The sequence below is a fragment of the Triticum dicoccoides genome, chromosome 2B, assembly GCF_002162155.2.
Source record: "Triticum dicoccoides isolate Atlit2015 ecotype Zavitan chromosome 2B, WEW_v2.0, whole genome shotgun sequence".
Classification (NCBI taxonomy): domain Eukaryota; kingdom Viridiplantae; phylum Streptophyta; class Magnoliopsida; order Poales; family Poaceae; genus Triticum; species Triticum dicoccoides.
The window spans coordinates 786,913,540-786,929,646 of NC_041383.1; the positions used below are offsets into that span (position 1 = coordinate 786,913,540).

The 16,107-nt window shown below is 44.5% G+C and overlaps 1 pseudogene; it reads right to left on the bottom strand.

Moving 5' to 3' along the window:
* Positions 1-2,910: 2,910 nt before the first annotated feature.
* LOC119368816 lies at positions 2,911-14,166 on the bottom strand (annotated as a pseudogene).
* Between the last annotated feature and the right edge of the window lie 1,941 nt (positions 14,167-16,107).

Genomic DNA, 16,107 nt, shown 5'->3' on the forward strand with positions numbered 1-16,107 from the left:
TTCTTTAACACGCACACACACACAGAGAGAGGGAGAGGGAGAGAGAGGGAGAGAGGGAGAGGGAGGGAGGGAGAGGGAGAGAGGGAGGGAGGGAGGGAGGGAGGGGGAGAGAGAGAGAGAGAGAGAGAGAGAGAGAGAGAGATCTGTATTTGTGGGGATGCATTGAACTTGTTGTATCTATGTGAGGGATCTGTAGTACCCATGGTAGAATAAATTCTTCTTGTATCTATATGACTACTTTAGGATCACCTGACCATTATATTCAGAAAAGAAGATACATTTAATATTATTTATAATTGATGAATATTTTCTAAATCCACAAATTATGAAACTTTTTTATTTTTTGCGAATATTTTCAATTATTACAAACATTCTTCGAAATTTTAATTCTAAAATATTTCATCGTTGTTTCTTAATATTCATGTTTTACTAGAAAAAGAAAATACTAACCCCAAAATAGTTTCATGTGGGGTTAGTATTTTCATTTTCTAGTAAAACATGAATATTAAGAAACAAAAATAAAATATTTTGAAAAAGAATATTAAGAAACAAAAAAATGATTATTCATGCTTTACTAGTAAAAAATGCCACACAAGCCAAATAACTTGATATATTTATGCCACCATTAATCATGAAGAGGCATCAGCTTCCAAACTCAGAAGGATCTATTTCCGTTGCTTGAATGCTTTACATGTATCACACTGTATTGCTACTTTGTTCATCTGTCAAAGACCTTGTAGTTTTCAAGCATGAATTTGCTGCATCTATGTGAGAGACTGTAGTACCCTTGGTAGAATACGTTCTTGGCTGTCTCGGTTATAAACTTTGCATGGTGTATTGAAATGGTGAAGAATATGAAGTTTGAAATGTGTTTTGCAAGCTAACTCCAGCTATGTTTTTCTATTGACATCACTGGCTTCAATTGCTAGCTCCGCCATTCTTATATAAAATCATGTTAATCTGAATTTCTCCAATTTGTCTAGTGTTAACTCTACAAAATATCTTTGGTTAAACCAAATCATGTAGGCAAGGCTAATTTGTTTTGGGTTCTGGTGTTAGTTCTAGCCTGAATGTGATACATACAAGAGCAAGAGCAAGTGGAGCTAAACTAGCACGAGTAGAATAATACATGTACACGCATGCATGAATGTGGTACCGTCATGATGGAAACTTAACTTATGTGGTAGATTAGATGAGCCTAAAGAAGACGACAGATGGACATTCGGTAGTAGCTTGATGCACGTGGAGTTCTTGTTGGTAGTATTAGTCTATATATGTGGAGTACATTTCGTGGTTAACTTATGAGGTAGATGAACTACCAACTCATGCTTAACATGCAGGTAGGCATGGATCGTCTGGCTTGTTCGTCGGGAGAAGCTATGGAGCCCCGCGAGGTTGAAGACGGTGCCTTTGCCCCAGAGAGAGAGAGAGAGGAAGGGAGGGAGGAAGAGAGAGGGAGAGAGAGGGAGGGAGAGATTGCTTTTGGACTCGTTTCCATTCGAGGTCGTTTACCACCAGAAAACAGACCCGCAAGGTGCCAGTTGAAACCGAACAGTTTTGGAAAGTTCAGACAAAACCAATCTGAATTTGACTAAAGTTTTGGACATACATATTTAATTGAACTTGTTCGACAAGAAACTCAGATTAAAAAAATCAGAGCATCCCTTCCTTCTTGGGAGCCTTCTTTTTTCCTTTCTACTATTCTAGTTGGGTTTGGCTAGCTTGAATTATCGGGTATGAACTACTTGGAATATGTACCACATGTTGACTTGTACCATTGAATTTGGTTCCTGCTTTTCATTTATGTACCGCCGCTAAGTGCAGGGATCTTCCGCTATAGCCGTGGTTACCGCCCGCTGGAGCTTGGTCGGCGCCTTCCCATCCCTCTAACACCATCTGGCCGGTGGATCTCCATCTTCCCCTCCCTTGGCTGGAGCTTGGCCGCCGCTCGCCGCTACGGGCAGGACTCGCCGGATGTCGCTGCCATTGCCGCTGGCTGGAGCTCGGCAGGTCGGTGCATCCTCACCATTCTCTTCCCCCGTTGTTGCTCCTTCCTCTGCCGAACTTGCTGCTGCTCTCTCTTTCAACCTCCCTCTGCTGAAGATCCTCTCTCCACAAAACTGATGCTCCTTTTCTCCCCCAAACCTTGCTGCTGCTACTCCTCTTTGTCTCTTTCTCTTTGAAATTTCGGTAGTATTGAGATGTGTAAGACAGTGTAATGATGAGATGTTACAAGTACTTGCATATATGTTATTGTTCAGTTTAGATTTGTACTTGCACATGCAAATGCACAATTGGTTCAACTCCTCATAGGTGTGAATGTGCATTGCTAGTTTTTCAATATTAATACAACATTTAGTTATCTCTATACATTTCTTCATGTTATGTTTTCCTTGGAAAAATCAACTAACGAAGTAGGGACAACTACTTTGTACAATCTTGTGTGGAAAATAATATGTTTATTATTGGAACATATATTCAAATATAAAAAACAAATATAATAGGATCTGCCTTGGATCAGAGATAGTTTTGTTCAAGTAGTAATATGTTTAATATTGGAACATATATCAAAATACAAGAAACTAATATAATAGGATATGCCTTGGATCGGGGATAGTTTTGTTCAAGTAGCATGCATGCGTGAATTGTATATTTCATTTGGGTCAAATATACATATGTATTTGATATCCAATGGACTTTTGTTGTTGAACATACATCACACATCGAATGGATTATAAAACATAAATTGGAATTTGCAAACTATAGAGTTGTAGGAGATAGACTCCCTATTATAAAAGTTACACACATTAGCAGCAATACTACCTCGAAATAAAATACATGTGGTACTGAGGTTCAGAAGGAACATATGTATCTGCATGTAGTAATTTATAGATCATTCTGCATGTTTAGTCATCTTGCATAATAGGAACTTCCAGGGTTTATGGGATGGCTCTCACTTTGGTCCATTGGATACCCACTTAATTCTATTTCATAACCACTAGTAGATTCTCCCCCAAAAAGATTTTCTTCGTCCATCTCCATCTCGAGTTGTACCCAATGATGTAGTGGAAGTTTTCTCAATCTATTTAGCTCATCCGCGACATTTTTCATGGATGGCCTGTTGTCACCACACATTTCTAGGCATTTCTTAGCCAGGTCTGCAAGTCCTCTCAGCAACTCCATACTTGCTTGGCCTTTCACTTGGCTCACCAACACATCTTCTAGATTATTCTCCTTCATAGCAGAAAGGAAAATCAATGACAAGCTTCTTGGCTTCTCAGTCCCCTCGATCTTTAGTGGCAACTAGCCGGTGAGGATCTCTAAAAGGATAAGTCCAAAACTGTACACGTCGCTTTTGTCCGTTAACTGGCATGTTTTCATGTATTCAGGATCAAGGCAGCCACATGTACCTTGAACCATTATAACAAACTGCTCTTTGTCAGATTGGGATAATATAGAGGCTCCAAAGTCTGACACTTTGGCCATATAGTTATCATCAAGCAAGATGTTGGAAGTATTCACATCACCATGAATAATTGGGAGTGACACATATGAATGTAGGAAGCTGAGACATTCTGCTGCTTCATGAGCGATCCTTAAGAGAGTGCTGAAGGAAATTTGAAATGCCTGGTTCCTGCCATGGATAAGCTCAAACAATGTACCATTTCGGACAAGCTCATAGACTAGAATAGGAACTTCCACCTCAAGGCAGCAACCCAAGAGTTTAACAACATTTTTGAAGGAAATATGCCCTAGAGGCAATAATAAAGTTATTATTTATTTCCTCATTTCATGATAAATGTTTATTATTCATGCTAGAATTGTATTAACCGGAAACATGATACATGTGTGAATACATAGACAAACATATAGTCACTAGTATGCCTCTACTTGACTAGCTCATTAATCAAAGATGGTTATGTTTCCTAACCATAGACATGTGTTGTCATTTGATTAATGGGATCACATCATTAGAAGAATGATGTGATTGACATGACCCATTCCGTTAGCCTAGCACTTGATCGTTTAGTATGTTGCTATTGCTTTCTTCATGACTTATACAAAGTTCCTGCAACTATGAGATTGTGCAACTCACGTTTATCGGAAGAACACTTTGTGTGCTACCAAACGTCACAACATAACTGGGTGATTATAAAGGTGCTCTACAGGTGTTTCCGAAGGTACATGTTGAGTTGGCATAATTCGAGATTAGGTTTTGTCACTCCGATTGTCGGAGAGGTATCTCTGGGCCCTCTCGATAATACTCATCACTTAAGCCTTGCAAGAATTATAACTAATGAGTTAGTAATAAGATGATGTGTTATAGAACGAGTAAAGAGACTTGCCGGTAACGAGATTGAACTAGGTATTGGATACCGACGATCAAATCTCGGGCAAGTAACATACCGATGACAAAGGGAACAACGTATGTTGTTATGCGGTTTGACCGATAAAGATCTCCGTAGAATATGTAGGAACCAATATGGGCATCCAGGTTCCGCTATTGGTTATTAACCGAGAATGGTTCTAGGTCATGTCTACATAGTTCTCGAACCCGTAGGGTCCGCACGCTTAACGTTACGATGACAGTTTTATTATGAGTTTATAAGTTTTGATGTACCGAAGTTTGTTCGGAGTCCCGGATGTGATCACGGACATGACGAGGAGTCTCGAAATGGTCGAGACATAAAGATTGATATATTGGAAGCCTATATTTGGACATCGGAAAGGTTCCGGGTGAAATCGGGATTTTACCGGAACACTGGGGGGTTACCGGAACCCTCCCGGGGGTTAATGGGCCTTAGTGGGCCATGAGGGAGAAGAGGAGGGCCGGCCAGGGCAGGCCGCGTGCCCCCTCCCCCCTAGTCTGAATAGGACAAGGAAGGGGGGGGCGGCGCCCCCCTTTCCTCTTTCCCCTCCCCCCTTTCCTTCTCCACCAAGGCAAGAGGGGGGAGTCCTACTCCCGGTGGGAGTAGGACTCCTCCAGGCGCACCCCAAGGGGGCCGGCCGCACCTCCCCCTCCCTCCTTTATATACGGGGGCAAGGGGGCACCCCATAACACACAAGTTGATCTACAGATCGTTCCTTAGCCGTGTGCGGTGCCCCCCTCCACCATATTCCACCTCGGTCATATCGTCGCGAAGCTTAGGCGAAGCCCTGCGCCGGTAGAACATCATCATCGTCACCACGCCGTCGTGCTGACGGAACTCATCCCCGAAGCTTTGCTGGATCGGAGCCCGGGGATCGTCATCGAGCTGAACGTGTGCTGAACTCGGAGGTGCCGTACGTTAGGTGCTTGGATCGGTCGAATCGTGAAGACATACGACTACATCAACCGCATTGTCATAACGGTTCCGCTTACGGTCTACGAGGGTACGTGGATGAACACTCTCCCCTCTCGTTGCTATGCCATCACCATGATCTTGCGTGTGCGTAGGAAATTTTTTGAAATTACTACGTTCCCCAACAGTGGTATCAGAGCCAGGTTTTATGCGTTGATGTTATATGCACGAGTAGAACACAAGTGAGTTGTGGGCGATATAAGTCATACGACTTACCAGCATGTCATACTTTGGTTCAGCGGCATTGTGAGATGAAGCGGCCCGGACCGACATTACGCGTACACTTACGCGAGACTGGTTTCACCGCTACGAGCACTCGTTGCTTAAAGGTGACCAGCGGGTGTCTGTCTCTCTCGCTTTAGTTGAACCGAGTGTGGCTACGCCCGGTCCTTGCGAAGGTTAAAACAGCACCAACTTGACAAACTATCGTTGTGGTTTTGATGCGTAGGTAAGAACGGTTCTTGCTAAGCCCGTAGCAGCCACGTAAAATTTGCAACAACAAAGTAGAGGACGTCTAACTTGTTTTTGCAAGGCATGTTGTGATGTGATATGGTCAAGACGTGATGCTATATTTTATTGTATGAGATGATCATGTTTTGTAACTGAAGTTATCGGCAACTGGCAGGAGCCATATGGTTGTCGCTTTATTGTATGAAATGCAAACGCCCTGTAATTGCTTTACTTTATCACTAAGCGGTAGCGATAGTCGTAGAAGCAATAGTTGGCGAGACGACAACGATGCTACGATGGAGATCAAGGTGTCGCGCCGGTGACGATGGTGATCATGACGGTGCTTCGGAGATAGAGATCAAAAGCACAAGATGATGATGGCCATATCATATCACTTATATTGATTGCATGTGATGTTTATCCTTTATGCATCTTATCTTGCTTTGATTGACGGTAGCATTTTAAGATGATCTCTCACTAAAAATTATCAAGAAGTGTTCTCCCTGAGTATGCACCGTTGCCAAAGTTCGTCGTGCCCAGACACCACGTGATGATCGGGTGTGATAAGCTCTACGTCCATCTACAACGGGTGCAAGACAGTTTTGCACACGCGGAATACTCAGGTTAAACTTGACGAGCCTAGCATATGCAGATATGGCCTCGGAACACGGAGACCGAAAGGTCGAGCATGAATCATATAGTAGATATGATCAACATAATGATGTTCACCATTGAAAACTACCCCATCTCACGTGATGATCGGTTATGGTTTAGTTGATTTGGATCACGTGATCACTTAGATGACTAGAGAGATGTCTGTCTAAGTGGGAGTTCTTAAGTAATATGATTAATTGAACCTAAATTTATCATGAACTTAGCACCTGATAGTATTTTGCTTGTCTATGTTTGTTTGTAGATAGATGGCTCGTGCTGTTGTTCCATTGAATTTTAATGCATTCCTTGAGAAGAAAAGTTGAAAGATGATGGTAGCAATTACACGGACTGGGTCCATAACCTGAGGATTATCCTCATTGCTGCACAGAAAAGTTACGTCCTGGAAGCGCCGCTGGGTGCCAGGCCTGCTGCTGATGCAACTGACGACGTTAAGAACGTCTGGCAGAGCAAAGCTGATGACTACTCTATAGTTCAGTGTGCCATGCTTTACAGCTTAAAACCGGGTCTTCAACGACGTTTTGAACGTCATGGAGTATATGAGATGTTCCAGGAGTTGAAGTTAATATTTCAAGCAAATGCCAGGATTGAGAGATATGAAGTGTCCAATAAGTTCTACAGCTGCAAGATGGAGGAGAATAGTTCTGTTAGTGAGCATATACTCAAAATGTCCGGGTATAATAATCACTTGATTCAACTGGGAGTTAATCTTCTGGATGATAGCGTCATTGACAGAATTCTCCAATCACTGCCACCAAGCTACAAGAGCTTTGTGATGAACTATAATATGCAAGGGATGAACAAGACTATTCCCGAGCTCTTCGCAATGCTAAAAGCTGCGGAGGTAGAAATCAAGAAGGAGCATCAAGTGTTGATGGTCAACAAGACCACTAGTTTCAAGAAAAAGGGCAAAGGGAAGAAGAAGGGGAACTTCAAGAAAAACAGCAAGCAAGTTGCTGCTCAAGAGAAGAAACCCAAGTCTGGACCTAAGCCTGAAACTGAGTGCTTCTACTGCAAGCAGATTGGTCACTGGAAGCGGAACTGCCCCAAGTATTTGGCGGATAAGAAGGATGGCAAAATGAACAAAGGTATATGTGATATACATGTTATTGATGTGTACCTAACTAGAGCTCGTAGTAGCACCTGGGTATTTGATACTGGTTCTGTTGCTAATATTTGCAACTCGAAACAGGGACTACAGAATAAGCGAGCACTAGCCAAGGACGAGGTGACGATGCGCGTGGGAAACGGTTCCAAAGTCGATGTGATCGCGGTCGGCACGCTACCTCTACATCTACCTTCGGGATTAGTTTTAGACCTGAATAATTGTTATTTGGTGCCAGTGTTGAGCATGAACATTATATCTGGATCTTGTTTGATGCGAGGCGGTTATTCATTTAAATCAGAGAATAATGGTTGTTCTATTTATATGAGTAATATCTTTTATGGTCATGCACCCTTGAAGAGTGGTCTATTTTTATTAAATCTCGATAGTAGTGATACACATATTCATAGTGTTGAAACCAAAAGATGCAGAGTTAATAATGATAGTGCAACTTATTTGTGGCACTGCCGTTTGGGTCATATCGGTGTAAAACGCATGAAGAAACTCCATACTGATGGACTTTTGGAATCACTTGATTATGAATCACTTGGTACTTGCGAACCGTGCCTTATGGGTAAAATGACTAAAACGCCGTTCTCTTGAACTATGGAGCGAGCAACTGATTTGTTGGAAATCATACATACTGATGTTTGTGGCCCAATGAATGTTGAGGCTCGCAGCGGGTATCGTTATTTTCTCACCTTCACAGATGATTTGTGCAGATATGGGTATATCTACTTGATGAAACACAAATCTGAAACATTTGAAAAGTTTAAAGAATTTCAGAGTGAAGTGGAAAATCATCGTAACAAGAAAATAAAGTTTCTACGATCTGATCGTGGAGGAGAATATTTGAGTTATGAGTTTGGCCTACACTTGAAACAATGTGGAATAGTTTCGCAACTCACGCCACCTGGAACACCACAACGAAATGGTGTGTCCGAATGTCGTAATCGTACTTTACTGGATATGGTGCGATCTATGATGTCTCTTACTGATTTACCGCTATCATTTTGGGGTTATGCTTTAGAGACGGCCGCATTCACGTTAAATAGGGCACCATCAAAATCCATTGAGACGACGCCTTATGAATTGTGGTTTGGCAAGAAACCAAAGTTGTCGTTTCTTAAAGTTTGGGGCTGCGATGCTTATGTGAAGAAACTTCAACCAGATAAGCTCGAACCTAAATCGGAGAAATGTGTCTTCATAGGATACCCAAAAGAGACTATTGGGTACACCTTCTATCACAGATCCGAAGGCAAGACATTCGTTGCTAAGAATGGATCCTTTCTAGAGAAGGAGTTTCTCTCGAAAGAAGTGAGTGGGAGGAAAGTAGAACTTGATGAGATAACTGTATCTACTTCATTATTGGAAAGTAGTTCATCACGAGAACCGGTTCCTGTGACAACTACACCAATTAGTGAGGAAGCTAATGATAATGATTATGAAACTTCAGATCAAGTTTCTACCGAACTTCGTAGGTCTACCAGAGTAAGATCCGCGCCAGAGTGGTACGGTAATCCTATTCTGGAAGTCATGTTACTTGACCATGATGAACCTACGAACTATGAGGAAGCGATGATGAGCTCGGGTTCCGCAAAATGGCTAGAAGCCATGAAATTTGAGGTGGGATCCATGTATGAAAACAAAGTATGGACTTTGGTTGACTTGCCCGATGATCGGCAAGCCATTGAGAATAAATGGATCTTTAAGAAGAAGACTGACGCTAATGGTAATATAACTGTCTATAAAGCTCGACTTGTTGCAAAAGGTTTTCGACAAGTTCAAGGGGTTGACTACGATGAGACTTTCTCACCTGTAGCGATGCTTAAGTCCGTCCGAATCATGTTAGCTATTGCTGCATTTCATAATTATGAAATTTGGCAAATGGATGTCAAGACTGCATTCTTGAATGGATTTCTAGAAGAAGAGTTGTATATGATGCAGCCGGAAGGTTTTATTGATCCAAAAGGTGCTGACAAAGTGTGCAAGCTCCAGCGTTCCATTTATGGACTGGTGCAAGCATCTCGGAGTTGGAATAAACGCTTTGATAGTGTGATCAAAGCATATGGTTTTATACAGACTTTTGGAGAAGCCTGTATTTACAAGAAAGTGAGTGGGAGCTCTGTAACATTTCTAATTTTATATGTAGATGACATATTATTAATTGGAAATGATATAGAATTTCTGGATAGCATAAAAGGATACTTGAATAAAAGTTTTTCAATGAAAGACCTCGGTGAAGCTGCTTACATATTGGGCATCAAGATCTATAGAGATAGATCAAGACGCTTAATAGGACTTTCACAAAGCACATACCTTGACAAAATTTTGAAAAAGTTCAAAATGGATCAGGCAAAGAAAGGATTCTTGCCTGTGCTACAAGGTGTGAAGTTGAGTCAAACTCAATGCCCGACCACAGCAGAAGATAGAGAGAAAATGAAAAATGTTCCCTATGCTTCAGCCATAGGCTCTATCATGTATGCAATGTTGTGTACCAGACCTGACGTATGCTTAGCAATAAGCTTGGCAGGAAGGTACCAAAGTAATCCAGGAGTGGATCACTGGACAGCGGTCAAGAACATCCTGAAATACCTGAAAAGGACTAAGGATATGTTTCTCGTATATGGAGGTGACAAAGAGCTAGTCGTAAACGGTTACGTCGATGCAAGCTTTGACACTGATCCGGACGATTCTAAATCACAAACTGGATACATGTTTTTATTAAACAGTGAAGCTGTAAGTTGGTGCAGTTCTAAACAAAGCGTCGTAGCGGGATCTACATGTGAAGCGGAGTACATAGCTGCTTCGGAAGTAGCAAATGAAGGAGTCTGGATGAAGGAGTTCATTTCCGATCTAGGTGTCATACCTAGTGCATCGGGACCAATGAAGATCTTCTGTGACAATACTGATGCAATTGCCTTGGCAAAGGAATCCAAATTTCACAAGAGGACCAAGCACATCAAGAGACGCTTCAATTCCATTCGGGACCAAGTCCAAGTGGGAGACATAGAGATTTGCAAAATACATACGGATCTGAATGTTGCAGACCCGTTGACTAAGCCTCTCTCACGAGCAAAACATGATCAACACCAAGACTCCATGGGTGTTAGAATCATTACTATGTAATCTAGATTATTGACTCTAGTGCAAGTGGGAGACTAAAGGAAATATGCCCTAGAGGCAATAATAAAGTTATTATTTATTTCCTCATTTCATGATAAATGTTTATTATTCATGCTAGAATTGTATTAACCAGAAACATGATACATGTGTGAATACATAAACAAACATATAGTCACTAGTATGCCTCTACTTGACTAGCTCATTAATCAAAGATGGTTATGTTTCCTAACCATAGACATGTGTTGTCATTTGATTAATGGGATCACATCATTAGAAGAATGATGTGATTGACATGACCCATTCCGTTAGCCTAGCACTTGATCGTTTAGTATGTTGCTATTGCTTTCTTCATGACTTATACAAAGTTCCTGCAACTATGAGATTGTGCAACTCACGTTTACCGGAAGAACACTTTGTGTGCTACCAAACATCACAACGTAACTGGATGATTATAAAGGTGCTCTACAGGTGTTTCCGAAGGTACATGTTGAGTTGGCATAATTCGAGATTAGGTTTTGTCACTCCGATTGTCGGAGAGGTATCTCTGGGCCCTCTCGATAATACTCATCACTTAAGCCTTGCAAGCATTATAACTAATGAGTTAGTAATAAGATGATGTGTTACAGAACGAGTACAGAGACTTGCCGGTAACGAGATTGAACTAGGTATTGGATACCGACGATCAAATCTCGGGCAAGTAACATATCGATGACAAAGGGAACAACATATGTTGTTATGCTGTTTGACCGATAAAGATCTTCGTAGAATATGTAGGTACCAATATGGGCATCCAGGTTCCGCTATTGGTTATTGACCGAGAATGGTTTTAGGTCATGTCTACATAGTTCTCGAACCCGTAGGGTCCGCACGCTTAACGTTACGATGACAGTTTTATTATGAGTTTATAAGTTTTGATGTACCGAAGTTTGTTCGGAGTCGCGGATGTGATTACGGACATGATGAGGAGTCTCGAAATGGTCGAGACATAAAGATTGATATATTGGAAGCCTATATTTGGACATCGGAAAGGTTTCGGGTGAAATCGGGATTTTACCGGAACACCGGGGGGTTACCGGAACCCTCCCGGGGGTTAATGGGCCTTAGTGGGCCATGAGGGAGAAGAGGAGGGCCGGCCAGGGCAGGCCGCGCGCCCCCTCCCCCCCTAGTCTGAATAGGACAAGGAAGGGGGGGCGGCGCCCCCCTTTCCTCTTTCCCCTCCCCCCTTTCCTTCTCCACCAAGGCAAGAGGGGGGAGTCCTACTCTCGGTGGGAGTAGGACTCCTCCAGGCGCACCCCAAGGGGGCCGGCCGCACCTCCCCCTCCCTCCTTTATATACGGGGGCAAGGGGGCACCCCATAACACAAGTTGATCTAAGGATCGTTCCTTAGCCGTGTGCGGTGCCCCCCTCCACCATATTCCACCTCGATCATATCGTCGCGAAGCTTAGGCGAAGCCCTGCGCCGGTAGAACATCATCATCGTCACCACGCCGTCGTGCTGACGGAACTCATCCCCGAAGCTTTGCTGGATCGGAGCCCGGGGATCGTCATCGAGCTGAACGTGTGCTGAACTCGGAGGTGACGTACGTTCGGTGCTTGGATCGGTCGAATCGTGAAGATGTACGACTACATCAACCGCATTGTCATAACGCTTCCGCTTACGGTCTACGAGGGTACATGGACGAACACTCTCCCCTCTCGTTGCTATGCCATCACCATGATCTTGCGTGTGCGTAGGAATTTTTTTGAAATTACTACGTTCCCCAACAGGTTTTGTGATTGATTTGCGATAAAATGAGCATCTCTTTCCCAAATTCCTTCTTCTGCCATTCATCAACTATTCCACATCTTTTAACTGCAACTGGCATGTTGCTCCTTATTATCCCTTTATAGACTATTCCATGGCCTCCTTTCCCAAGTATTCTACTAATGTCAAAGTTATCAGTGGCATGTCTGAGTTCAGCTTCTGAAAATACATTGAAAGCAAGACCTTTCTCTGATCTCATCCTATCAAACAAAAGCAAGCCTCCATGCTCGCGAAAATACTCCTGCTTAACTTTATTCAATTTTCTCTTTTGAATTGTCATTTGTCCCCAGAAGACAAAGATCATGATGATAACCATCAGACCAAATAATCCCATTGTAAGTCCTGATAACAACATTAGATAAGAGAACTATTTTTTTGACCAAGGAGAGAGAGAGAGAGAGTATAGAACATAGTTGGTGTAAATTAGCTAACATTGGATTAGTTTCACATAACTCTTTTATTTCATGACATTGCACAAGAGTGCGATAAAGTTAATGACCTAGCTAGGTGTTCATGTTTGTTCGGTCGTTAGCTATTATGAAGCCTGTATTTGGGTTTCATGTATTGCTTTCTTTGGCATATTTTTTCCCAACTCGACAAGAACATCGGTATTCTCCAGCAATATTGCAACAAACACCATCCGAAGGGCATGGGTTGTGATCGCATTCATTAATATTTGCAACAAAAGTAGCCAAACAAAATAATCAAGTGTCAAATAAGATAAAGGGACCCTACATCCAATGTGCAATTTGATTGATATTAGTGCAAATATAGATTTTCACTAGCTCGGAGCTAATAATTGGTACCTTTGCATCCACCAGGAAGATAAGGGTTGCCTTCATAGACATTGGTGCAATTGCACATGTACCCTTGGTCATTGCTGGAATTCACACACTTGCTATTGCTACTGAGGCATGCATAAGTGCCAGTCTTATTCTGTTTTGCAACATCACATGACTTGATATCTCTCACAGCCCAGTCAAGCACCACAGGTACCCGCCCATCATTTATGCCATTGAACTTGTTGGTGGTTATGTACTTAGTGCGGAACCTGAATGACGTTGTTTCCATCAACACTGCATAACTGCACCGATTGAACTTCCATATCTGACTATTGTGTAGAAGTACATCCTCTTCGGTATGGTCGTCTGGGAGCATCCGATACCGGAGCAAGATCCATCAACTAGGTCCGACTGGTTGCGGCACGTCGCGGCACCATAGCCTTCGTAGTCTGTGCCTTCACGGTCCGAGATAGAGGCCAGGGCATTGCAGCCGATGGCCGTGAATCTGTTCTGGACATCAGAGAGGCGGTATGGAGAAGAAAAGCCTTCATTGAACCCCCCGTATCGGCCAAAATACTCCATGCTCCCGGTGGAGGTGTTGTAGCAGTACCCCACAATGAAATTGAGCACTCGAGTTGTCCCTTGCTTCAAGGAGATGTCGAGGACCTCAAAGGTAGTCCTGAATGGCTTCTCTTTGCCATCGTGGACCTTGCAGTCGAGGTGGAAGCCATCTCCGAGCGAACAGCCTGGGTCTATACCAAATGGGTATGGTATCTCGACATTCCCACACTGCCTTCGGCAGTGTGAACTAGGAAACGCACTTCCAGGGCCATACTGTGCTGCAAGCAATATGAGGCAGAGGCCAAGCTGCAATGACGCATGCATAATCTTCCGCTAGAGAATCAATAAATGTGACACTGTCAACTAAATAGACACCTTGGTTTCAGAGAAAATAAAAACATTTTTTTCGAAAAGAAAAGAAAACAAAAAACGATTGGTGGAATGAAAATTGAGGCCATGTATTTTTTTCCAGGAAAGGACGATAGTCCCCCATTGATTGTTGTAGATTATTACTCCAAATATGTAGGGAAAACATCGGCTTATAAGTATCCCATATATTTTTTTAAGAAAAGGAGGAAGACCCCCGGCCTCTGCATCTGGACGATGCATACAACCATTTTATTAATTATTGACATAAAACCTTACAAAGTCATACAACAGAAGACTAAATCCACCGTCTACACAACATCTTTCGCTACTCCTATCCAGTTGATGAAGAGGCGCTGATAGTCTGGGCCTAATACCAAACAAACCTCGCAGCCAAACCTAACATCTAAGACCTGAGGTCCCAACCAGGAGGCCTGCCGGGTATGGGCACCCACCAGTTCGGCGTGCTCCTCAACCAGGACGCCTGCCGGGTATGAGGTCGCCGAAGCCACCTGCCACCAATCCATCTTCAGAGTTGTACTGCTGCATCTACCTTGCCCAGTCTAGCTGCCGCCGACGCCACCACGACGCCAGACAGCGTCACCCTCCTGCGCGAGTCCATCTCCGCGCATCGGGCGCCGAGTCTCCACTGCGCCACGCCACCGAGATCCGCCGTCATCAATGGGCAAGATGAAACACCGCTCCTCCTCTTGTCCCCTCCAACCAGCACTTCCTCCAAAACCATGCCCCGGGAGGAAGAACGACACCGAAGGCTCCGTCATCGTCTGATCCAGTACACCCAGATCAAGGGTTTCCCCTGAAACTTCCCGATCAGGTTAACGTGACCTGCAACGATGATGCCTCGAGAAGGGAACGAAGTATGAGACGTCGCCATCGTCCGCCAAGACCGCAGTTAGGCGTGAGTTTCACCGGAAGCCACGTCGTCCCGATCTCGCGGCTGGCTGGAACCGAGCGGAACCTCGCCATGAAGACGTACGTCATCGTCGATATCCGGCGGAGATCCGGCATCTCCTCACCGGCCCCTCCACGCGCCGCCGGCCGGCGGAAGGCCTCCCCGCGGCGGATCCGATCGGGGCGTTGGATCCGTAGTCACCGCCGTTACCATCTCCGACCAGAACCGCCCACCCCGCCAGATGGGGCGCTGCCACCGCCGTCGTCCATCTCAGGGACGCTGCTCCACCGGCTATGGTGCTTCGGCCACCGCCGCACGGCCTGGGGTCGCCGCCCTAGCCGCCGCCTTCGGATCGCACGAGAGGAGCCGCTGCTGCCCCAGATGAGATCCACAGCATCCACCGGCGATCACCGGGCAGGCCCAACGCAGCCACCACCTCGCGACACGCAGGCCACCACCGCCGCGCCGCGCACGACGCCGCCGGGAGACCCGCCAGCCGCGCTGCTGAACCCCACGTTCGCCCGGCGCTCCTCTCCACCCGGCTGTCCCACGCCGGCCAAGACGAGAAGGATGAGGACAAGCCCCGCCGCCGCCCAGCCGGCCAGGCTTCGCCCGGCGGCGCTGCAGACGGCGGCGAGGAGGGAGAGAGGCGGAGGAGGTGCGAGAAGCGGCGGCTAGGGTTTCCCCCTGGTCGCCCGCGGGGGCGACGCGAGGGGCTGCGGGATCGAACTCGGCGTGTATGCAGAACAAATTTCTTTTATGTTTTTTGCTATAGAAGGATCTTAGCTAACCAGGATTTGTTATCAAGGCAAAAACAGATTCAATCATGTTGGTCCTAGTTGAAGCTTGTTCCGTGAACAACTTAAACTCTGCTAGCTGACCAAAAAACCTTAACTCTACAGCCCCTGGTCGCAATAACAAAGGGCGCAGGTGTTAAATTTAGCGTTTGCCATTAGGTGGCCTCAGCAATTCAGAGTCTTGGGAAG